Genomic DNA, 20,079 nt, shown 5'->3' with positions numbered 1-20,079 from the left:
AATTTTTTATTATCGTTAGTATCTAGTGCTTGATGTTCATCATCATAAGGCATATCATAACCATCAATTACCAATTCCCATATATCTTTGCTTATAAAGATTGGTTGCATTTTTCTCCTCTAGTAAACATAATTAACACTTGTGAGTTTTGGAAGTATTATATTGCTTTTCACCATTGTAGAAATTGAATAGGACACCAAAGGAAGCAAAGAAAACAATAACAATGTCCCACTTCAACTCGAGACAAGAACGATTGTCCCAAAAAACGAGACTCAACCACCGAAAATTTAAGGATGGGATTTTTTTTTAAAGTTTAGAAACCTTGAAAAATCTCACTGCTCATAATACGCGATCTCTAAAATGTTTGATGATATTTTTGTAACAATATTCAAATGTCTAAAAAATTTATATTCTCTAAATACAATTTTGGCAAATTTTAAGGTAAAATAGTTCTATATTGTAAAATTTGGGCGAATAATAAAAAAAAATGAAATTAGTGAATAACTTTTTTTGGTAAAAGCATAGAAAAGTAGGCCACTTGTAAATATTAGCCCCTAAAATTTTACCTATCGACCACCACCTCCACCAAAATATTTTATTAAATTAAGAGTACAAAGATTGATGATGCAGGAGCATTCAGCCAAGGGAAATTATTGTAAATAGTAGACATAGGGGGTCATGCATTTTAGGAATTAATTTCCTAAGTAGTATTTAAGTGTGATTTAAATTACATGCTCTCAAATAAATAAATAAGAACATGAGTAGTCCCATGATTCTAGAAGCAAGGGAGAGCTTTTAGGCATAAAAGAAATAGACGTGGATAAGGAGGCTTTTCTGTTTTAAAACAGAGAAAAGATAGAATAAAGCCTCAAGACGCTTTTTACCATATATGTATGCATGTAGAAGTTCTAGGTTTTTGATATCAATGGTTATTATCTATATGAATGTAAGCCTACGGGCAAGAGGAGGCATTAGAATTAATAATCGGGCCTGTGAGAGAGGGAGGCATTGAATGTTAGGCCTGTGTGCCTGTGTGTATGTGAGTGTATGTATGAGACTGAAGTCTCTCAATGTAACTTCATGCCTTTATATTAATATAAGCAGAGTTTCCTGACTATGTCAGAACATGGGTAATGTGTGCCTGTGATTAGAGAGAGAGGAGGACTGATCGAAGCATTGTTCTTCAAAGCTTTTCCATTTGTGTATCAGAATTAATGGCTTCTGTTAATATATCTATGCATGTATCGGACAACTTAATTTACTGTGTATTGAAAGTGTTGGAGCGCTTATTTTCCTGCATGATATGTGATTGAAGCTTTGGGAATCATTTCCTTTTTATCCCAACATGTGCAGATTCTTTAAGTCATTTTATAAGTTCTATGAATATCTCTGTTTACACAGAGAATTCGTAAACTCCCCTTAAACAGATCACTGCTGCTTCCGTAGACTCTCTAAGACTTTTTATAAAGCTCTGTGCATAATTCTGTTTACACAGAGGACGAATGCTTTCATACATAAGCGGAGCATTGGCGGAACTGAAGACTTATTAACTTGGCCAGTTATTATATCGGGTCTGACCCTATTATCGGATCGGAGGAGAGCCTTTGGTATCGCCGAAGTGAAAGCCTGAATTACCGGAACCGAAATCTTATAAAGCAGAATAGAAAGCCATATCGGGTCCGAAACCCATGTCGCGTCGGAAGGGAGAGAGGGCCTTAACATTGTGAACGCTCCGATACACCAGAGCCGAATTATTATAAAGCGCAACATATAAATAGCGTCGGGTCCGAAGGGAAACCTTAACAGTGTTCCGAAATCCGGAGCCGAAATTATATTAAGGAGCAGCCTAAAGGAGATCAGGTCCGCAGACCCGTTATATTACAAGACTCGCCGATAAGGAATCCGCCAATATGACGGATCCGAAATCAGGTTAGGAAGAAGCGTAGGGAGGCGTTGGGTCCGCATCACGTCGGAGGTTGGGTCTATTGTTTATAGCGAGTGCCGATATACATCGGACCCGAATTCTTTATAGAGAGCAGTGTAAAGGTGTGTCGGGTCCGCACCCCGTCGGAGGTTAGGGGATAAGAGTTATGGTGACCGCCGATCACCGGACCCGCCGAAATTTATAAAGGCGGCCATATAATCCTTGAGATCCGCGTGTGTTGATTTGAGCGGGTTTTATGTTGGTTCCCGTGGATTAATATTATATGGTTATATATGGCCGTGGGGGTTTAAATACCTAACACATATATAGTAATGCTTGTGGGCTTTAAAGCTCATAGGTGGTGGCTTCCGATAGTGTAAAAGCGCCGATAAAGAGGTGGCAGCGATCTAAGTAAGTCCATGGTGATATAAGGTTTATAACCTAAGGAAGGCTTCCGATAGGGCCTTGTGGGTACAACCCATAGGTCCAAGGTTTGGGGAGTTATAATAGAAAATGGATTTTGGGGCTTATACCCAGATCTCTTTTCATCAAGTGGTATCAGAGCCATCAACTGACATTGAATTGAATCTCAGGAGTGGGAGAAAGATGGATTTTAGAGTTGGAAGAGGACGAGGACGTGGTGGAAGAGGACGACCTGTTGCAAATGCTGAATTAATGGAAACAGTAGAAGAGCTGTGAACTAGACTGGATGCGTTAACATCAGATAGAAACATAGATAATGGAGATGTCAGTGAGCCTGAAGTTGAAGCTACAGAGGAGGAAGCTGTACAGGTTACTCCTGAGATGAGGTTCTTTCAGTCAGTGTTGAAATCCACAGCCAGGCCATGGAACCAATTAGTACCGGTATACCAAGGAGGACTGAATCCAGAAGAATTGATCGACTGGATTAATAGCATGGAGAAATTCTTCGATTATGAAGAAACAGAAGATGAGAAGAAAGTAAAGTTTGCTGTCACCAAGTTAAAAGGCCATGCAGCGCTCTGGTGGGATGGTGTGCAGGCGGAAAGGAAGAGACTTGGTAAGCAGCCAATCAAGAATTGGAGCAGAATGGTAGCAAAGTTACGAGGTAAGTTTTTGCCAAGTAATTATCAGAAAACATTGTTTAGACAAATGCAAAATCTTAGACAGAGAGCTTTGACAGTAAAAGAATACACAGAAGAGTTTTATAAAGTGAGCATAAGAGCTGGAGAAGCCCAAGACACAGATGAGAAGGTGGCTAGATATATGAATGGCCTTAGGATGGACATTCAGGATGAGATAAGTCTGTTGTCTCCTAAAACAGTAGAGGAAGCTTATCAGATAGTGCTGAAAGCTGAGGAAAAACTCATGAGGAAGCAGTCTGCCAGAGGGAGAGGGACTTTCAGAGGAAAAGGAAGTCAAGGTGGTAGAGGAGGATCTACAACACCTAAAGAAGGAGCTAGCAGTAGCTCAACCCAGCATGCACCCACAGGAGGTGATGCAAGAGGCAGAGGGAGTTTTTCTAGAGGAAGAGGAGGCAGAGAAATAAGATGTTACAGATGTAACAAGCTGGGACATAGAGCTTTTGAGTGCCCAGAGAATGCAGACACAAAGCAGAGGAATGCAATTGTTGCTCCAGCTGAGGGAGAGATGCCAGTGGCAGCAGTAGCAGAAGAAGAAAATACACCAGAAAGAGGAGAATCTCTGGTAGTTAATAAAGTCTTGCTTAAGCCAACGAAGGAGGTGGCTGAACCGCCACAAAGGAAGACTTTATTCAGGACAGTGTGCAAAGTCCAAGGGAAATGTTGCCAGGTGATCATTGATAGTGGCAACACTGATAATTTGGTCTCTACAGAAGTAGTGGAGAAATTGAAGCTGAAGACAATGAAGCATCCAACACCTTATAAAGTGTCATGGCTGCAAAAGGGACAATCAACTGTTGGTAAGTGAACAGTGTGAAGTGGAATTTCAAGTGGGCAAGTATAAAGATAAAATTGTTTATGATGTTATGCCAATGGACGTGTGTCACATATTGCTCGGAAGACCTTGGAAATATGACAAAGGAGCCATGCATGATGGGAAAAGAAACACCTACAAGTTTGGAAAGGATGGTGTCAATCATACATTGTTGCCTTTGCAAGAAGAAGATATGCCGGAACAAAAGACTAATCCAAAAACCCTGTTACTTGGAGGAAAGGAATACCTGGAGCAGATGATAAGTATACAGTTGAGTCGTGAAGAACTAAGAGCAGCTGAGTTGAAAGTGGAGGTTTCCATTGGTCAAACAGAAGAGAAGATCATTGATGATTTCTTGAACTATTGGGCAGATCCAGATCAGCTGGATAATGTGAACTCTTGTGTTTTTATAGCTGACAATTGTGATGTGATTACAGGTTTTACTGAGGAGGATGCGCAATCTTGTGAAGCCGTCACAAGTATAGAAAAGACTCTTTCAGGAGATAAGTACTCGGAAGAAGAAAGCAGTGATGCTTTTACTATTACAGTACAAGAGGAAGTGCATATGAATGAAAAAGAGATTCAGTTGGAAGAGTTGGTATATGAACCGCTGGTTAAAGTTGTTGAAACTTGTAGTTTTCAAACTGAAAGTTTGTGTGTGAATGTAGGGACTATAAGTGATGATAGTGAAATGCTGCAACAATGCCACAGAGAAATTGCATTGTTGGAATACTTGTTGGAGAATCCAAAGTATGACGGCGAGATTGCAAATGAAAGAGTTCAGTACAGTGGACAAGAGCAGGAAGGCATCGTTAGAACAGAGGGTGTGGAAGAAATACTAACGGACAGTCTCATGAATTTTGCTAAGAATTCGAATCAGCATGCTGATATGCTGACAGAGGAGATAGAGAAAACAGAACAGCAAGTTGAATTGTTGCCAAAAGAAGATAAGGCACAACAGCCTTATGTTTTTAATTTTAACAAGTGTTTTGTGAGTGCAGGTGATGTAGAAGACAATCCATCACTTGGAACTGTCTCGAGGGAAGAAGAATTGTTGCAGAAATAAGATGAGACAGTCATGTCTCATATGCAGAAACTTGTTTCCATGGGTGACAATAAAGAGTTGGCTTGCTTAAATAGCCAAGAGAGAACTGTGGGGCAGAATTTTGGAGCTGCTACAATGTTAAAAGACGAGGCTATATTGTTTAAAGAACTTGATTTGATTGAGAAAATCAATCAAGATGATGGTGGACAATTACTGAAGATTGTGAAAGGGGAAGACGAAGGTGGTGAGCCAAAGAATGTTGCAGAGGGGCAGGAAGTTTGGGAGGAAGCAACACTATGGCGGCAGCGGCAGCAACATCTATGGCGGCAGCGGCAGCAACATCTATGGCGGCAGCGGAAACAACATCTATGGTGGTAGTGATAGCAACATCAATGTCAGCAACATCCATAGTGACAGTTAGAGCAGCATATGGGATGACATTTATGGTGACAATTGAGACAACATTGACAGTAGCAGAAGAGGCACTGAAGCCTTATGATTTTTATTCTAAAAATTGTTTTGTGAATGCAGGTATTGTCGCCGGTGCTGAGGAACATTTGACTTAGTTGAGCAGTCAAATGAAGGGAAAAGAAGTTCTCTGTTCCAGAAGACAAGAGGGTGTGGATGATCAGGTGGCAGTCAGAATAGAAACAAGCATAGAAGCAAGAAGTCAGCCAGTCACTGTACAGATAGAGAGAGTAAAAACTGAGCAAACCGTCTTAACTCAGCAGACAGCAAGAAATCAATAGCTGGGAGATTTATTGGACCAAGAGATTAAAAGCATCAGAAGACTGATGATGACAGTATCCCAGAAGAGGTCAGTAGCAAGAAACAAAAGGAAAGACAATAAGAGAAAGACAACGAAAGATAGCAAGAGCAGAGCAAGTGGAAAATTGCAGCACAAGATATGGGATCGAGACAAACATAGATCTGAACACATGATCAGGAGATCATGAAATTTTTCTACCTTGGGAGTCTGATGCGGGAGCATTCAGCGAAGGGAAATTATTGTAAATAATAGACATAGGGGGTCATACATTTTAGGAATTAATTTCCTAAGTAGTATTTAAGTGTGATTTAAATTAGATGCTCTCAAATAAATAAATAAGAACATGAGTAGTCCCATGATTCTAGAAGCAAGGGAGAGCTTTTAGGCATAAAAGAAATAGATGTGGATAAGGAGGCTTTTCTATTTTAAAACAGAGAAAAGATAGAATAAAGCCTCAAGACGCTTTTTACCATATATGTATGCATGTAGAAGTTCTAGGCTTTTGATATCAATGGTTATTATCTATATGAATGTAAGTCTATGGGCAAGAGGAGGCATTAGAATTAATAATCGGGCCTGTGAGAGAGGGAGGCATTGAATGTTAGGCCTGTGTGCCTGTGTGTATGTGAGTGTATGTATGAGATTGAAGTCTCTCAATGTAACTTCATGCCTTTATATTAATATAAGCAGAGTTTCCTAACTGTGTTAGAACATGGGTAATGTGTGCCTGTGATTAGAGAGAGAGGAGGATTGATCGAAGCATTGTTCTTCAAAGCTTTTCCATTTGTGTATCGGAATTAATGGCTTCTGTTAATATATCTATGCATGTATCAGACAACTTAATTTACTGTGTACTAAAAGTATTGGAGCGCTTATTTTCCTGCATGATATGTGATTGAAGCTTTGGGAATCATTTCCTTTTTATCCCGGCGTGTGCAGACTCTTTAAGTCATTTTACAAGTTCTATGAATATCTCTGTTTACACAGAGAATTCGTAAACTCCCCTTAAACAGATCACTGCTGCTTCCGTAGACTCTCTAAGACTTTTTATAAAGCTTTGTGTATAATTCTGTTTACACAGAGGACGAATGCTTTCATACATAAGCGGAGCATTGGCGGAACTGAAGACTTATTAACTTGGCCAGTTATTATATCGGGTCCGAAACCCATGTTGCGTCGGAAGGGAGAGAGGGCCTTAACATTGTGAACGCTCTAATACACCGGAGCCGAATTATTATAAAAGCGCAACATATAAATAGCATCGGGTCCGAAGGGAAACCTTAGCAGTGTTCCGAAATCCGGAGCCGAAATTATATTAAGGAGCAGCCTAAAGGAGATCGGGTCCGCAGACTCGTTATATTACAAGACTCGTCGATAAGGAATCCTCCGATATGACGGATCCGAAATCAGGTTAGGAAGAAGCGTAGGGAGGCGTCGGGTCCGCGTCACGTCGGAGGTTGGATCTATTGTTTACAGCGAGTGCTGATATACATCGGACCCGAATTCGTTATAGAGAGCAGTCTAAAGGTGTGTCAGGTCTGCACCCCGTCGGAGGTTAGGGGGTAAGAGTTATTGCGACCGCCGATCACCGGACCTGCCGAAATTTATAAAGGCGGCCATATAATCCTTGAGATCCGCGTGTGTTGATTTGAGCGGGTTTTATGTTGGTTCCCGTGGATTAATATTATATGGTTATATATGGCCGTGGGGGTTTAAATACCTAACACATATATAGTAATGCTTGTGGGATTTAAAGCTCATAGGTGGTGGCTTCCGATAGTGTAAAAGCGTCGATAAAGAGGTGGCAGCGATTCTAAGTAAGTCCATGGTTATATAAGGCTTATAGCCTAAGGAAGACTTCCGATAGGGCCTTGTGGGTACAACCCATAGGTCCAAGGTTTGGGGAGTTATAATAGAAAAGGGATTTTGGGGCTTATACCCAGATCTCTTTTCATCAATTGACTATATATATATATATATATATATATATATATATATATATATATATATATATATATAACCTCAACTTTTAGTTTATATAAGTCATTGGTAATGCCATGGATAGAAAAATAATTTTCTATTTGGGTAATATCTAAAATAATCAAATTTATTCGTATGAACTTTGGAGAGTGATGCATTAAATCATGATCCCCAAAAAGTGGTTGGGATTTTTTATAAAGAGCATGTGAGTGATTTGCATTTAATTTTTTGGGATTATTTCTTAGTTAGATTGATGTCTATATCTAATATATTGATAACCAAGTGGGTACCTAATATCTTCAACACCTTGCCTTATTAGTTCATAATCATATATAGACTTTTGAAGGAAGATTGAATACTATTATCTTTGTTTTCAAGTTGTTTCTTGTAAGAAGGTGGGATTTGAGCTCATTGAATATACAAAGAATAAGGAAAGCTAATAACATTAAATTCATTGTAAAATGATACTAGACAATGTGACATGTTTTTGAATGAAGAGAATAAAAAATCAACTTGTAAAAACTTCTCCCAAAACGTATGATTATATATATATGTATGTTAATTAGCAATTAAATAAAAACAAAAATATTATTTTATTTTATAAAACAAAAGATATTCAATATAAAATTTATATCAATAAAAATTATCAAAAAATATATATATTTTTATAATTATCTTAAAAGCTATAAATTTAACTAAATATTTTAATCATAACATGTACATAAATATCTTAAAAACTATAAATTTAACAAAATATTGTGATCATAACATGTACATAAATATCTTAAAAACTATAAATTTAATTAAATATTTTAATGATGACATGTAAGTTACCCATAATTTCTATCACTGACATAGTTTTAAAAGTCAAGTTTAAAATAAACTAAATTTTAAATTTATGGGTAAATTTTGATAATAAAAAAATGATTGTCTTGTGAGACGCTCTCTAGCTCAATATGGAAGAGATGTTGTAATGTCCTGTCCTATTCCGTTAAACATTTTGACTAGGTAAAATTGCATAAAAATAAAAATAAAAATGAAATTAAATTAAAAATGAAATTAATCTTTAAAATAAGGTTGAGGTAAATTAGTAAATTTAGCATTCATGGTTTTGACAAGCCATGGTTTTTCCCATAGTATTCTTAACCCATGTTTCTTCTCATCATATTTTTCTCTATTATAGCCTATTTAAAGGCATAAAATTCCATATAATTTAACTTTTTTATGTGTAAGATGAAGCATGTAATTTACTTCATATTTGTTTGTATATTATGGATATATTTTTGAAGAAAAATTGAAAAGTAGTTGTATATTTTTGCATATAATGTATATATCATGCAAAATAAAATTTAAAAAATATAAGTCCATTGATGAGTGTGCATGAATACTTTGAAAATAACACTATACAGTCAAAAGGAATGATAAATAAAAATCAGAATAATGACAAAATTCTATTTCAAAATCATCTCTAGTAACATTTTCATTTTTCTTGAACTAAATTTATTTTTTTATAAATTTTTCCATTGTTTAAATTTACTTGAAATCTAAGATTTAGTTCCAATCAAATTTAAATTTTATAGAATTTTGAGATTTAAATTTTATGAAATTAAAATCACACGAGGAGAAGTTAAATTAAATTTATTTTTATTTTTATTTTTTCAAATTAACTTTTCTTTAAATTTATAAATATATTTTAATTTAAAATTATTTGAGTAAAATAATAAATAAATGCAATACCCCTCAGTGAAGTGTAAATATTTTAATTTACTAAATTATTATGCCGTAAGGCATTCCATTTGAAATGAACTTCCCTCTGGGCTTAGCTGTCTTCACTCTGCACCATTAGATCAAGTGTTAGACGATTGAAGTGTTCCCTTCCACTGATCCCACCAAGTGAACTGATTTACTCTGCTCAACCAACTCGATCAATCCTTGATTTACTCTCCTCAAGTAACTTGCTCATTAATTTTTCAGTTGGACCATTGCATCCCACCCACTGAACTCACTGTCTGCAGACTCTTTAAGTTTCCGTTGAACTACACGGTAAGCCAACTCATTAGGTTTGCGATGCTTTCCCTTGACTCTCAAGATCATGGGGAATCTAACCCCGAGGTGATTGTGGGAAATGCCCAGACTCCATACATTTGTGAAAGATCTCGTCATAAGGTCACACGATCAAACCCTAGGGCACATTCCGTGGACGAGTACACTGAGAATTGGTGGTGAAAGGGTTAGAACCGCATCACACGAGCTAGTGAATGGTTAGAATATGTCATTGAGGACACTAGAAATACTTAGTATGCAGGTCAAGACTGATGGAAAAGTTATTTGCAATGCCAAACTCTGGAGATTCCAACTTGCACATACATATTGTACAAAATAAGTTAGATTTGTTTAGTGATTTCGTCTGTGAAATTTTGTGGTTTAAAGATGAACTCAAGATCTACACATGGCTTGCTCTTCATCGTGAAAACATCACTCTCAATACCAAGGATGCATTAAATTTCTATTATATCAGCATGGGATTTATGTAAATCATGCTCTTGTTAGTTCTTTATGGATGCATTAACTTCTGCATACTCTGAAGTCATGTCAAACTTGTTTTTGGCAGTGTGGAGTACAATGTTTCATATGTCTATCATGCTCTCTTTGGATACTTTGATAGAGACAACGTGGCTCTGCTAGGCTTTGCTAAGTGAGTACCCTGAGGTTTTCTTCATATATTGGTGTGTATGTGTATATGTATGCTTTTTATATATCTATGTAAGAGGAAATAAGTAGCATATTTTCTCTGATCTGACAGGTACTTTAAGGATGCTAGTGATGAAGAGCGGGATCATGCAGAAAAGCTCATGAAATATCAGGTTTCTAAGACTTGAGAGTTTTAATTCAATCTGTTGTTTCAAGCCTTAAACATTAGTCACGCTGGTTATAACTGTTATTTTAAACTCTACCCTGTATTAGTGCTTTCTTTGAGTAGAACATCAGAGGTGGGAAAGTTAAACTACGGTCCATTTTATTGCCTGCTGTCATGGAGTTTGACAATGCTGAGAAGGGTGATGCCCTTTATGGTGAGTCCAATCCATGGACTTGTATATTTTCATTCATGTGTCATGTCATTTTTTGGTAGAATGTAGCCTGATGTTTTTTTTGGTTGGTTCTCAATATACTGGTTATAGCCATGGAGCTAGCCTTGTCTTTGGGGAACCTGACAAACCAAAAGCTTTTGAACTTGCATGCTATAAGTATCGACTGAATTCTTTACTGGTTGATTCGATATATCATGTTACTTTTAAATATTTAAAATTATGTTGCGTTAAGAAATAATTTTGAGAGGTCATGCGTTTGATGGGAGCAGGTAGCCCAAGAGGCTAACGATGGTCAGAAGATGGATTTCATCGAGGGCAATTTTCTCATTGAGTAGGTCACATGCTCTGCAATTCCTCCCTTTACAAGTAGGAGAGAAGTATAAATAATGATCTAATAAGAGGCTAATTTTATGTTTTCCTCTACAATTTTGCAGGTTGAAGCTATCAAGAAAGTATCAGAATATGTGTCTCAGTTGAGAAGGATAGGGAAAGTCCATGGTATGATGATGATATGTTAATTTTAATAATATTTGAGAAGAGGCATTTTTTTCATACTGACAATGAAAGTGAAGAAATTATATGCAGGATTAGTGATTTGATCATGGCTCATTACTAAAAGCTGGACTTGTAATTCATTTGATTCTGTCCTTTCTTTCTTTGCACTTGTATGGAATTTTGATCAGATGCTCCTCAACAGAGATAATGTGGCTGACGCAGGAGCTCTTGCTGCTACCTGACCTGACTGAGAATTAGATTTTGAACCCTATCTTGATAACTTGAATAACCTCGAGTCCTTTGAGATAAATTTTAGGTAGTAAATGATCGCAATATATATAGATATATGTATATATCTATCTTAATATGAATTTCAATGTTATGATTTATATTTTTGTCGCAATGCCAATGGACACATCATCAAACTGTTTCTCAATTAGCCCTCGCTAGAATGCTTGGGGATATAGTTGCATCCATTTGGGTTTTTCAATACAGAAAGAATTTGTCTGATATGATTGATGTTGGGCTTTATTTCTGATCTATATTATTAAGGAGCCCTAAGATTCTTTGTTATGATTGATGTTGGTTGGCCCTAAGATTAGAGGGGAAGGGAAGAAGAGGGGGGGAGAAAGGGGGGGGGGGGGGGGGGGGGGGGGGGGGGGGGCGGCGGCGAAGGGGAGATCATGGTCCGCAAGAGATCTGAAGGGATTAGAGACCAATAGATCCAATAGGGGGGAGGGATGGAAGATGGAGGGAGGAGAGCTGAGGGAGAGGCGGGGTCTTGAGATGAAATAGGCCTGGAAGGGAAGGATGGGGGGAGGGTGTTAGGTCCCTATAATACTAGTGATTACCCCATTACTTTTTTCATTTTATTCCTTATTGTCATTGTTGTGACCCTATTGTCCCCATATTGTTATTATTGTGCACCCCAGAAGTCCACTATTGTTATTTATGTGGCCTTATATTATTATGGTTAGGTCCGCTTGGGTTATATTGTGACCCCTTAGACTCCTATATACAGAAAGGAGGTTTTGTCATTTGTATCATCAAAGAATTGTTCATTTGTGTAATGTAAAGGAGGTTTCCCCCTCAAAGAGGCTGAATTATAAGGCGTTGATCTATCTTTTCTATCTTTTTGTGAGCTGGTTTCATAACATTTGGTATCAGAGCTGTGGATTCTAGGGTTTCATTGCTCCAAACAGGTCATCGTGGAATTTTCGCTATAACTTGTTTTCTACAACGTTTTAGATGCTAAAAAAAAAACCCATTTGGGTTGAAATCGTTCTAAACCTCGGATCCAAATTTCAGATATTTTCACACTATATTTGCGGAGATATGATCTGAGGAAGTTGGCCTTTTTGCAGACTCCCGAATTACATTCCAAACAGGTGACATGGGGAAAATAGTCATAACTTTTGTTTTGAGCATCAGATTGAAATTTCGTAAGAAGTTACAGAAAGAGGATGGACTGTAGTTTCCTGTGTATATTTTTTAGATCCTAAGGTCAAAACAGTGACACGTGGCACTTCATAAAAGTTTGCTCTTCTGAAAAGGTATATAATTAGGTCATCTTGGGAGATTGTGCATAACTCTTTCTTGGAGAATCTAAATTCGATCAGACTGGTGGCATTGGAAAGAGGACACAGAGGGCTACTGCAGGTCACAATTTCAGAACTGGAAGATCCGAAATTATAGAGATACATCAGATTCAATATTGAGTGCCTACAAAGTGAAAAAAGGTGTGTATTTTTTAAATATTTGCATAAGCTTGGTTTGAAAAATTAGTTTGAAGGAATTCAAAGGGCATAGTGAAGCATTATTATCAGTAATTAATGCCCCGAAGAAAGAAAATGGAAACACCTAGTAAACAACCTGAAAGCTCTAGCATGACTCATGAAGAAGAGGAAGAAATGCTACATGATATATCAAAATTACGAGACCAAGTGCAACAAATGTCACTCTCACAAAAGCTAACAGAAGCTAAGATAAATGGCGTGGAAGCTAAGATGAATGGCGTGGAAGCTAAGATGAATGGCGTGGAAACTAATATGGATGGCATGGAAGCTAAGATGGACGGCATGGAAGCTAAGATGGACGGCATGGAAGCTAAGATGGATGGTATGAAAACATTGTTACTAGAAAGGCTTCCTAATGGAAAAAAGGTAGGAGAGGAAACTCATAATGAGAACAAAAGGAATGTTAATCATGATTTGAAGAATGAAAACATGGAAGATTTGAAGAAATACATTGAAGGATTGAAGGAAGGTTTGACAAAGTTGCTACAAGAAAGGCTTCTTAATGGCGAAAATGTTGTAGAGGAAACTCATGATGTGAACAAAAAAAATGTTAATCATGATTTCATAGACTCTAAAATTAGAACGAAGACCCACCATGTTCCAGAGATCGATGTGAGGAAGTTTGATGGCAAAGATCCCGTAACATGGATACTACAGATGGAGAAATTTTTCGATCTCCATAATGTGCAAAACACACAAAAGGTACGCATTGCAAATTTATATTTGGAACCAAACCAGTTTGTATGGTATCAATTGCTTTACTCTTGTAAAAAAATTGTGACTGGGGCAATTTTTTTGGAAGAAATGAAAACACATTATGAGGATATGAAAAACAACACTTTTTTTAACCAATTAATAAACCTCAAACAAAAGTATTCAATGAGGGAGAACATTGAGGACTTCCAAAAATTGAATATAAGGGTAAAAAATATTCCAGAGGAGTATAGGATTGATATGTTCATAGGGACTTTAAAGGATAACATTCAACATGAGGTTCGCCTTTGGGAACTTGACTCATTGGAGAAGGCATTCAGGTTGGCAAGAAAAATGGAAAGCAAAATTATGGCAACAAGGAAACCTAGCACTCACAACTATAAGGATGTAAGTGTTGTTTCCCCCAGCCATCCACAACCTACAAGGTTGACACTCCAACAATTGGATTAAAAAAAAGCAAAAGGGCTTTCTTATAATTGTGATAGCAAATACACTAAAGGTCATAAGTGTGCTGAGAAGAAATTATTTTACATAGATTGTGAAGAGGAGGAAGAAAAGGAACAAGAAACACTAAAAGAAAAGGATATACACCAGGTACAAACCCTAGAGAAAGAAGAAATGAATCCAACCATATCTTGTAATGCATTGGCTGGAATTACCACTCCTCAAACTATCAAGATAGAAGGACATATCAAGAAGAAAAAGGTAATAGTGTTGATTGATTCAGGAAGCACCCATAATTTTATTCATTGTAAGATAGCCAAGGAATTGAATTGCTTCTTATATCCAGCACCAGAGTGTCAAGTGATGGTTGCAAGTGGAGGAACCATAAATTGCTCTGAAAAGTGCCATAATATCAAGCTATCCATGGGAGAATATGTATTGAATAGCCGAATGCTTTCCATTCCAATGGGTGATGTTGATGTTGTACCAGGAGTCCAATGGCTACAATCCTTGGGTACAATAGGCTTTAATTTTCAAGAACTTTTCATGAAATTTTCTTTGGAAGGAAAGGAAGTTGAATTAAGAGGTATCGTAGGGAAACTAGGAAAGATAATCAACTCTAATGGAATGGCAAAGCTTCTAAGGAAAGAACAAAGAGGTGTAATTGCACAATTATGTTCGCTAGAGGTTCCCACATCAAAATTATCTATTTCTCCAGATCTCCAAAAAGTCTTGGACAATCATTCCAAGGTACTTGAGACTCCCAAAGGTCTCCCACCTATTTGTGATCAGGATCATGCTATTCATTTGATTCCAGGAAGTGTTCCTCCGAACATCAGGCCTTACAGATATTCCTATGCCCAAAAAAGTGAAATTGAACGTATGGTTGCAGAAATGCTAGAGGCTAGTGTAATTCAACCTAGTCAAAGTTCTTTCTCTGCTCCAGTAGTATTGGTGCACAAGAAAGATGGATCATGGCGCATGTGTCCGGATTATAGGGAACTCAACAAACTCACTATTAAAGATAAATTTCCCATTCCTGTCATTGATGAAATACTAAATGAATTGCATGGATCAATTTACTTCACCAAGTTGGATCTTCGTTTAGGATATCATCAAATCAGAATGAAGACTAAAGACATTCCGAAAACAACATTTAGAATTCTTGAGGGTCATTATGAATTTTTGGTCATGCCTTTTGGCCTTGCCAATGCACCTTCTACATTTCAAGGTTTGATGAATTCCATTTTCAAACCCTTCCTTAGAAAATCTGTGTTAGTATTTTTTGATGATATACTAATCTATAGCAAGTCTTGGAAGGATCATGTTCAACACGTTGACAGGGTGCTCAACCTATTGAAGGAGAAACAATTATATGCAAAACGTTCCAAATGTTTCTTTGGAGTACAAGAGGTGGAATATTTGGGTCATATTGTATCTCATGAAGGTGTTAAGGTAGACCCCAAAAAAATTAAAGCCATTAAGGAATGGAAAATCCCCACATCTATAAAGCATCTGCGAGGATTTCTCGGGTTGACACGGTATTACTACAAATCTATAAAGAATTATGGGAGAATAGTAGCACCTCTAACAATATTATTGAAGAAAGATTCATTTTTATGGACTCCAGAAGCAACGAAGGCCTTTGAACATCTTAAAGAGGCAATGTGCCAAGCACTGGTCTTAGCTACGCCAGACTTCACAAAAACCTTTATTGTGGAATGTGATGCCTCAGGAAATGGAATTGGTGTTGTTTTAATGCAAGAAGAAAGACCCATTTCTTTCGAAAGTCGTCCAATCAAAGGAAAGTATTTACACAAAGTTATTTATGAAAAGGAAATGTTGGCAATACTACATGCACTTAAGAAATGGCGACCATACCTAATGGGAAGACACTTCAAGGTAAAAACGGATCATGATAGTCTTAAATACTTTTTAGAACAAAGATTATCTTCAGAAGAGTAGCAAAAATGGGTCACAAAGATGTTGGGTTATGACTTTGAAATCATCTACAAAAAGGGGAAGCAAAATGTTGTGGCAGATGCACTCTCAAGAAAGGATGAGGATGTGGAAGCATTGCTTTGTGCCATATATATTATCCAACCAAATTGGATAAATGAGGCAAGGGATGAATGGAAGAATGACGAAGAAGTGGGGGCACTCATTCAAAAGTTACAACAAGATCCTAGTGCATCTGATACATTTAGCTAGAAAAACGATTCATTATGGTACAAAGATCATTTATACCTATGTAAGAATTCCCAACTCAAACAAAAGATTCTTATGGAATTACATGCCTCTCCCTTAGGAGGGCACTCAGGATTTTTAAAGACTTACCACAGGGTTAAGAAGGAATTTTTTTGGGACAACCTTAAATCTGATATTCAAAAGTTCGTGGCAGAATGTTTGGTTTGCCAACAAAATAAAGTTGAAACAATTAAGACCCCAAGTCTACTACAACCTTTATCCATTTCAAGTCAACATTGGGAGGAGGTTTCAATTGATTTTATCACAGGTTTACCCAAATCCGAAGGGAAGAGTTTCATCATGGTGGTAGTTGACAAACTTACCAAGTATGCACACTTTTGTGCATTATCTCATCCATTTAAAGCCAGTACAGTTTCTACTGCATTTATGGAAACAATTCAAAAGCTACATGGAAACCCAAAAATTATTGTAAGCGACAAAGATCCCATCTTCACTGGAAATTTTTGGATAGAATTATTTTCTTGTCTTAGTTCTTATCATCCTCAATCTGATGGGAAAACTGTGATAGTAAACAAATGTTTGGAAGGATATCTTCGTTGCTTTGTATCTGATAAACAGACACATTGGGTCAAATGGTTGCCTCTCGCTGAATGGTGGTATAACACTTCCTTCCATACTACAACAAAAATGACCCCATTTATGGCACTTTATGGATATCACCCACCATCCATCACATCACATTTAAGAGAAAATTCGAAGGTTCAAGTAGTGGAAGATCACATCAAGAATCAACAACAAGTTCTCCAATTCTTAAAGGATAACCTCACCTTGGCGCAAAATATAATGAAACAACAGGCATATCAACATCGTAGTGAAAGAAGTTTTGAGGTAGGTGATTGGGTATTCCTACGGCTACAATCATATAAACAAATGTCCCTCAAGCAAGCTAAGAACGATAACAAATTGTCACCAAAGTATTATGGTCCATACAAAGTGTTGCAAAAGATAGGTACAATGGCATACAAATTGGAGCTTCCTGCAGCTTCCCGAGTGCACCCAGTTTTCCATGTTTCATGCTTAAAGAAGGTTATAGGTGACAAGCTCCCAGTTCAAACAATATTGCCAGAACTTGACGAGGAAGGAAAGATCATATTGGAACTTGAAGCAGTTAAAGAAACAAGAACTCGACAACTATGAAATTGATCAATTTCAGAGTATCTCATCAAGTGGAAGAACTTACCCGTTGAAGATTCCACATGGGAGGATGAGAATCTTTTACAGAAGCATCCAGAACCACTCAAGCGTTGAGGACAACACTTTTTTGAAGGAGAGGGGCATGTTAGGTCCATATAATACTAGTGATTACCCCATTACTTTTGTCATTGTATTCCTTATTGTCATTGTTGTGACCCTACTGTCCCCATATTGTTATTATTGTGCACACCATAAGCCCACTATTTTTATTTATGTGGCCTTATATTATTATGGTTAGGTCGGCTTGGGTTATATTGTGACCCCTTAGACTCCTATATACAGAAAGGAGGTTTTGTCATTTGTATCATCCAAGAATTGTTCATTTGTGTAATGTAAAGGAGGTTGCCCCCTTGAAGAGGCTGAATTATAAGGCGTTGATCTATCTTTTCTATCTTTTTGTGAGCTGGTTTCATAACAGAGGGACGAGGAAGGGGGGAAGGTAGCTAAAGAGGGAGGAAGATTGGAAATAGAAGAGGTTTTGGGTTTGGTTTTTAATTTTTTCTTCTTGACCTGCTCCCATTTTGGTTCCTGGTTTTTTGTTTCTTCTGTTTATTGATTTTTAGTACATCTATTTGCAAAATGACCATATTCATGACATACCTTACATTCGAATGGTATTTTTTCATGCTCTAGATGTTGGATGTGTACCATATTATCCACTTTGATCTTGACTGCTTCCGGAAGTCCTTTCCCCAGATCTACTTCTACACATATTCTTGTGCAGACATGCATGCTTTCCTTTGGCTCACTTTTGTCAATATATTTCCCCACAACATTCCATATTGCTTTAACATATTCATCTCCCCAGCAATGAAGAGGAATATGAGGGAGCCTCAAGCATACTATCACTACATTTGGCATATTCAGCTCTGGATCAAAGTCCGGAGTCCATATGTTGAGATAAAGCCCTCTTGAATCCATGAAATATTGCTTGTTTTTTAAGATTAAGTCTTTGGCCTCTTTCGTTTCAAACTGGAAGGTAAAGTATCCTCTTCTGCAGAATCTGATGGAGATTTTCCCCATGACAGATGAGGCCCAGTTTATTTCTACTCATTTGAGGACAGAACGAGGAGAGGGCCAGAGACTAGTGAACTGTCCCACCAAACCTCGCTCAGAGAGAGACAAAGATGTGTGGCGAGGAAGAGCAGGAGGAAGGTTTATTTCAGGAATTTCATCGATATTCTTAACAAACTTTGATATGGACGGTCTGGGACGAGATAATCCCAAGTAGGAGAGTAGTGAACCGAAGGCTTCCACATTTTCTCCCAGCTGTGCTGAAGTTCCAGTAGGTGGGATAGGGATCGAAGCACCCTCAGGAGGAGGTTCCACTTGATTCATCGCGTACCAGGCTAGGGTTGAAAGCCCCGGGAGTAGGAGGCACCGGGAGTCGAAGGAGGAGATCACACACAAAATTTGAAAACTTCTGGGCGGGGGTAGAGCGCGCTTCACAGCGCGACACACATTAAATTTTAGCAACTTTAAATGTATGATAAAGTAAGTGTTTTTATGCTTATTATGGATTGATGCCTATTAACATTTACAGACAATATAATTTATATGCCTATGCTAGTATATAGATATATATGTGTACGTGTTAATAATATTATTGTTTCTAAATAGTTTTATATTAATAAAATTTCACTTATTGATCATACTATTTATTTTCTCATATATATATATATATATTTCAATAAAATTATATTCATTTTCTTCCAAATTAATGTATAATCATTTACAATAATTTTTTAATAATATAATTGAAATATGATTTTTAACAAACCTATATTTATTTACCTACACACACACATTAAATAATATGCAATTAATATAATAAACTATGTCTATATTCAAGAAAAAAATTAGTAAAATCACAGTCATGAATATTTGATCAACATGTTTCGAACCACCCAATGTGGTTTATCATTAAGACTAAGATGAATATTGTACATCAAATTCAAATATCATTAAAAATTCTACTTAGATATACCACTCTAGCAACAAATCATATCTTAGTTTCAACATGGATACCTGCTCTTCATCTTTATCTCATGGGAATAAGTGTGTGATATTGTAAGTTTGCAATTGTTGGGTCAATTACTTATTCTTTCAATTTTATTTATTTATTTTTATTTATTTATTTTTTCATCTTATCAGATCTTTTAAGTTGTTAAAGTAGGGCTTAAGAGTTCTTTCAAGTTGTCATGCAAAGTGTATCATGCAAGTTACACTCTCCCTTCTAACATTGGTTGTGTAATGTGCAATGTAGTAAAACAAAGGAAAGCACTAATAAGGTATCGAGAGCTATGGCATTGTCCTCTTGTTTAAACTAAAATAAAATTTCTCAACAAGGGATCAAGAAATACAATGATGTTCTGTTGTTTAAACTTGAAGAAAACCATTCAACAAGTGATCAAGGGTTATGACTA

General features: G+C 37.0%; 1 pseudogene; it reads left to right on the top strand.

Annotated features, from left to right (window-relative positions):
* The first annotated feature begins 4,937 nt into the window (after nt 1-4,937).
* On the top strand, nt 4,938-11,479 carry LOC149161323 (ferritin-3, chloroplastic-like; annotated as a pseudogene).
* The last annotated feature ends 8,600 nt before the right edge of the window (nt 11,480-20,079 follow it).

Source organism: Pinus tabuliformis, chromosome 5_2 (assembly GCF_031772625.1).
Source record: "Pinus tabuliformis cultivar Carrire ecotype Pingquan chromosome 5_2, CPIR1, whole genome shotgun sequence".
In the NCBI taxonomy this organism is placed as follows: domain Eukaryota; kingdom Viridiplantae; phylum Streptophyta; class Pinopsida; order Pinales; family Pinaceae; genus Pinus; species Pinus tabuliformis.
This window is presented reverse-complemented; position numbering and strand designations above follow the sequence as displayed.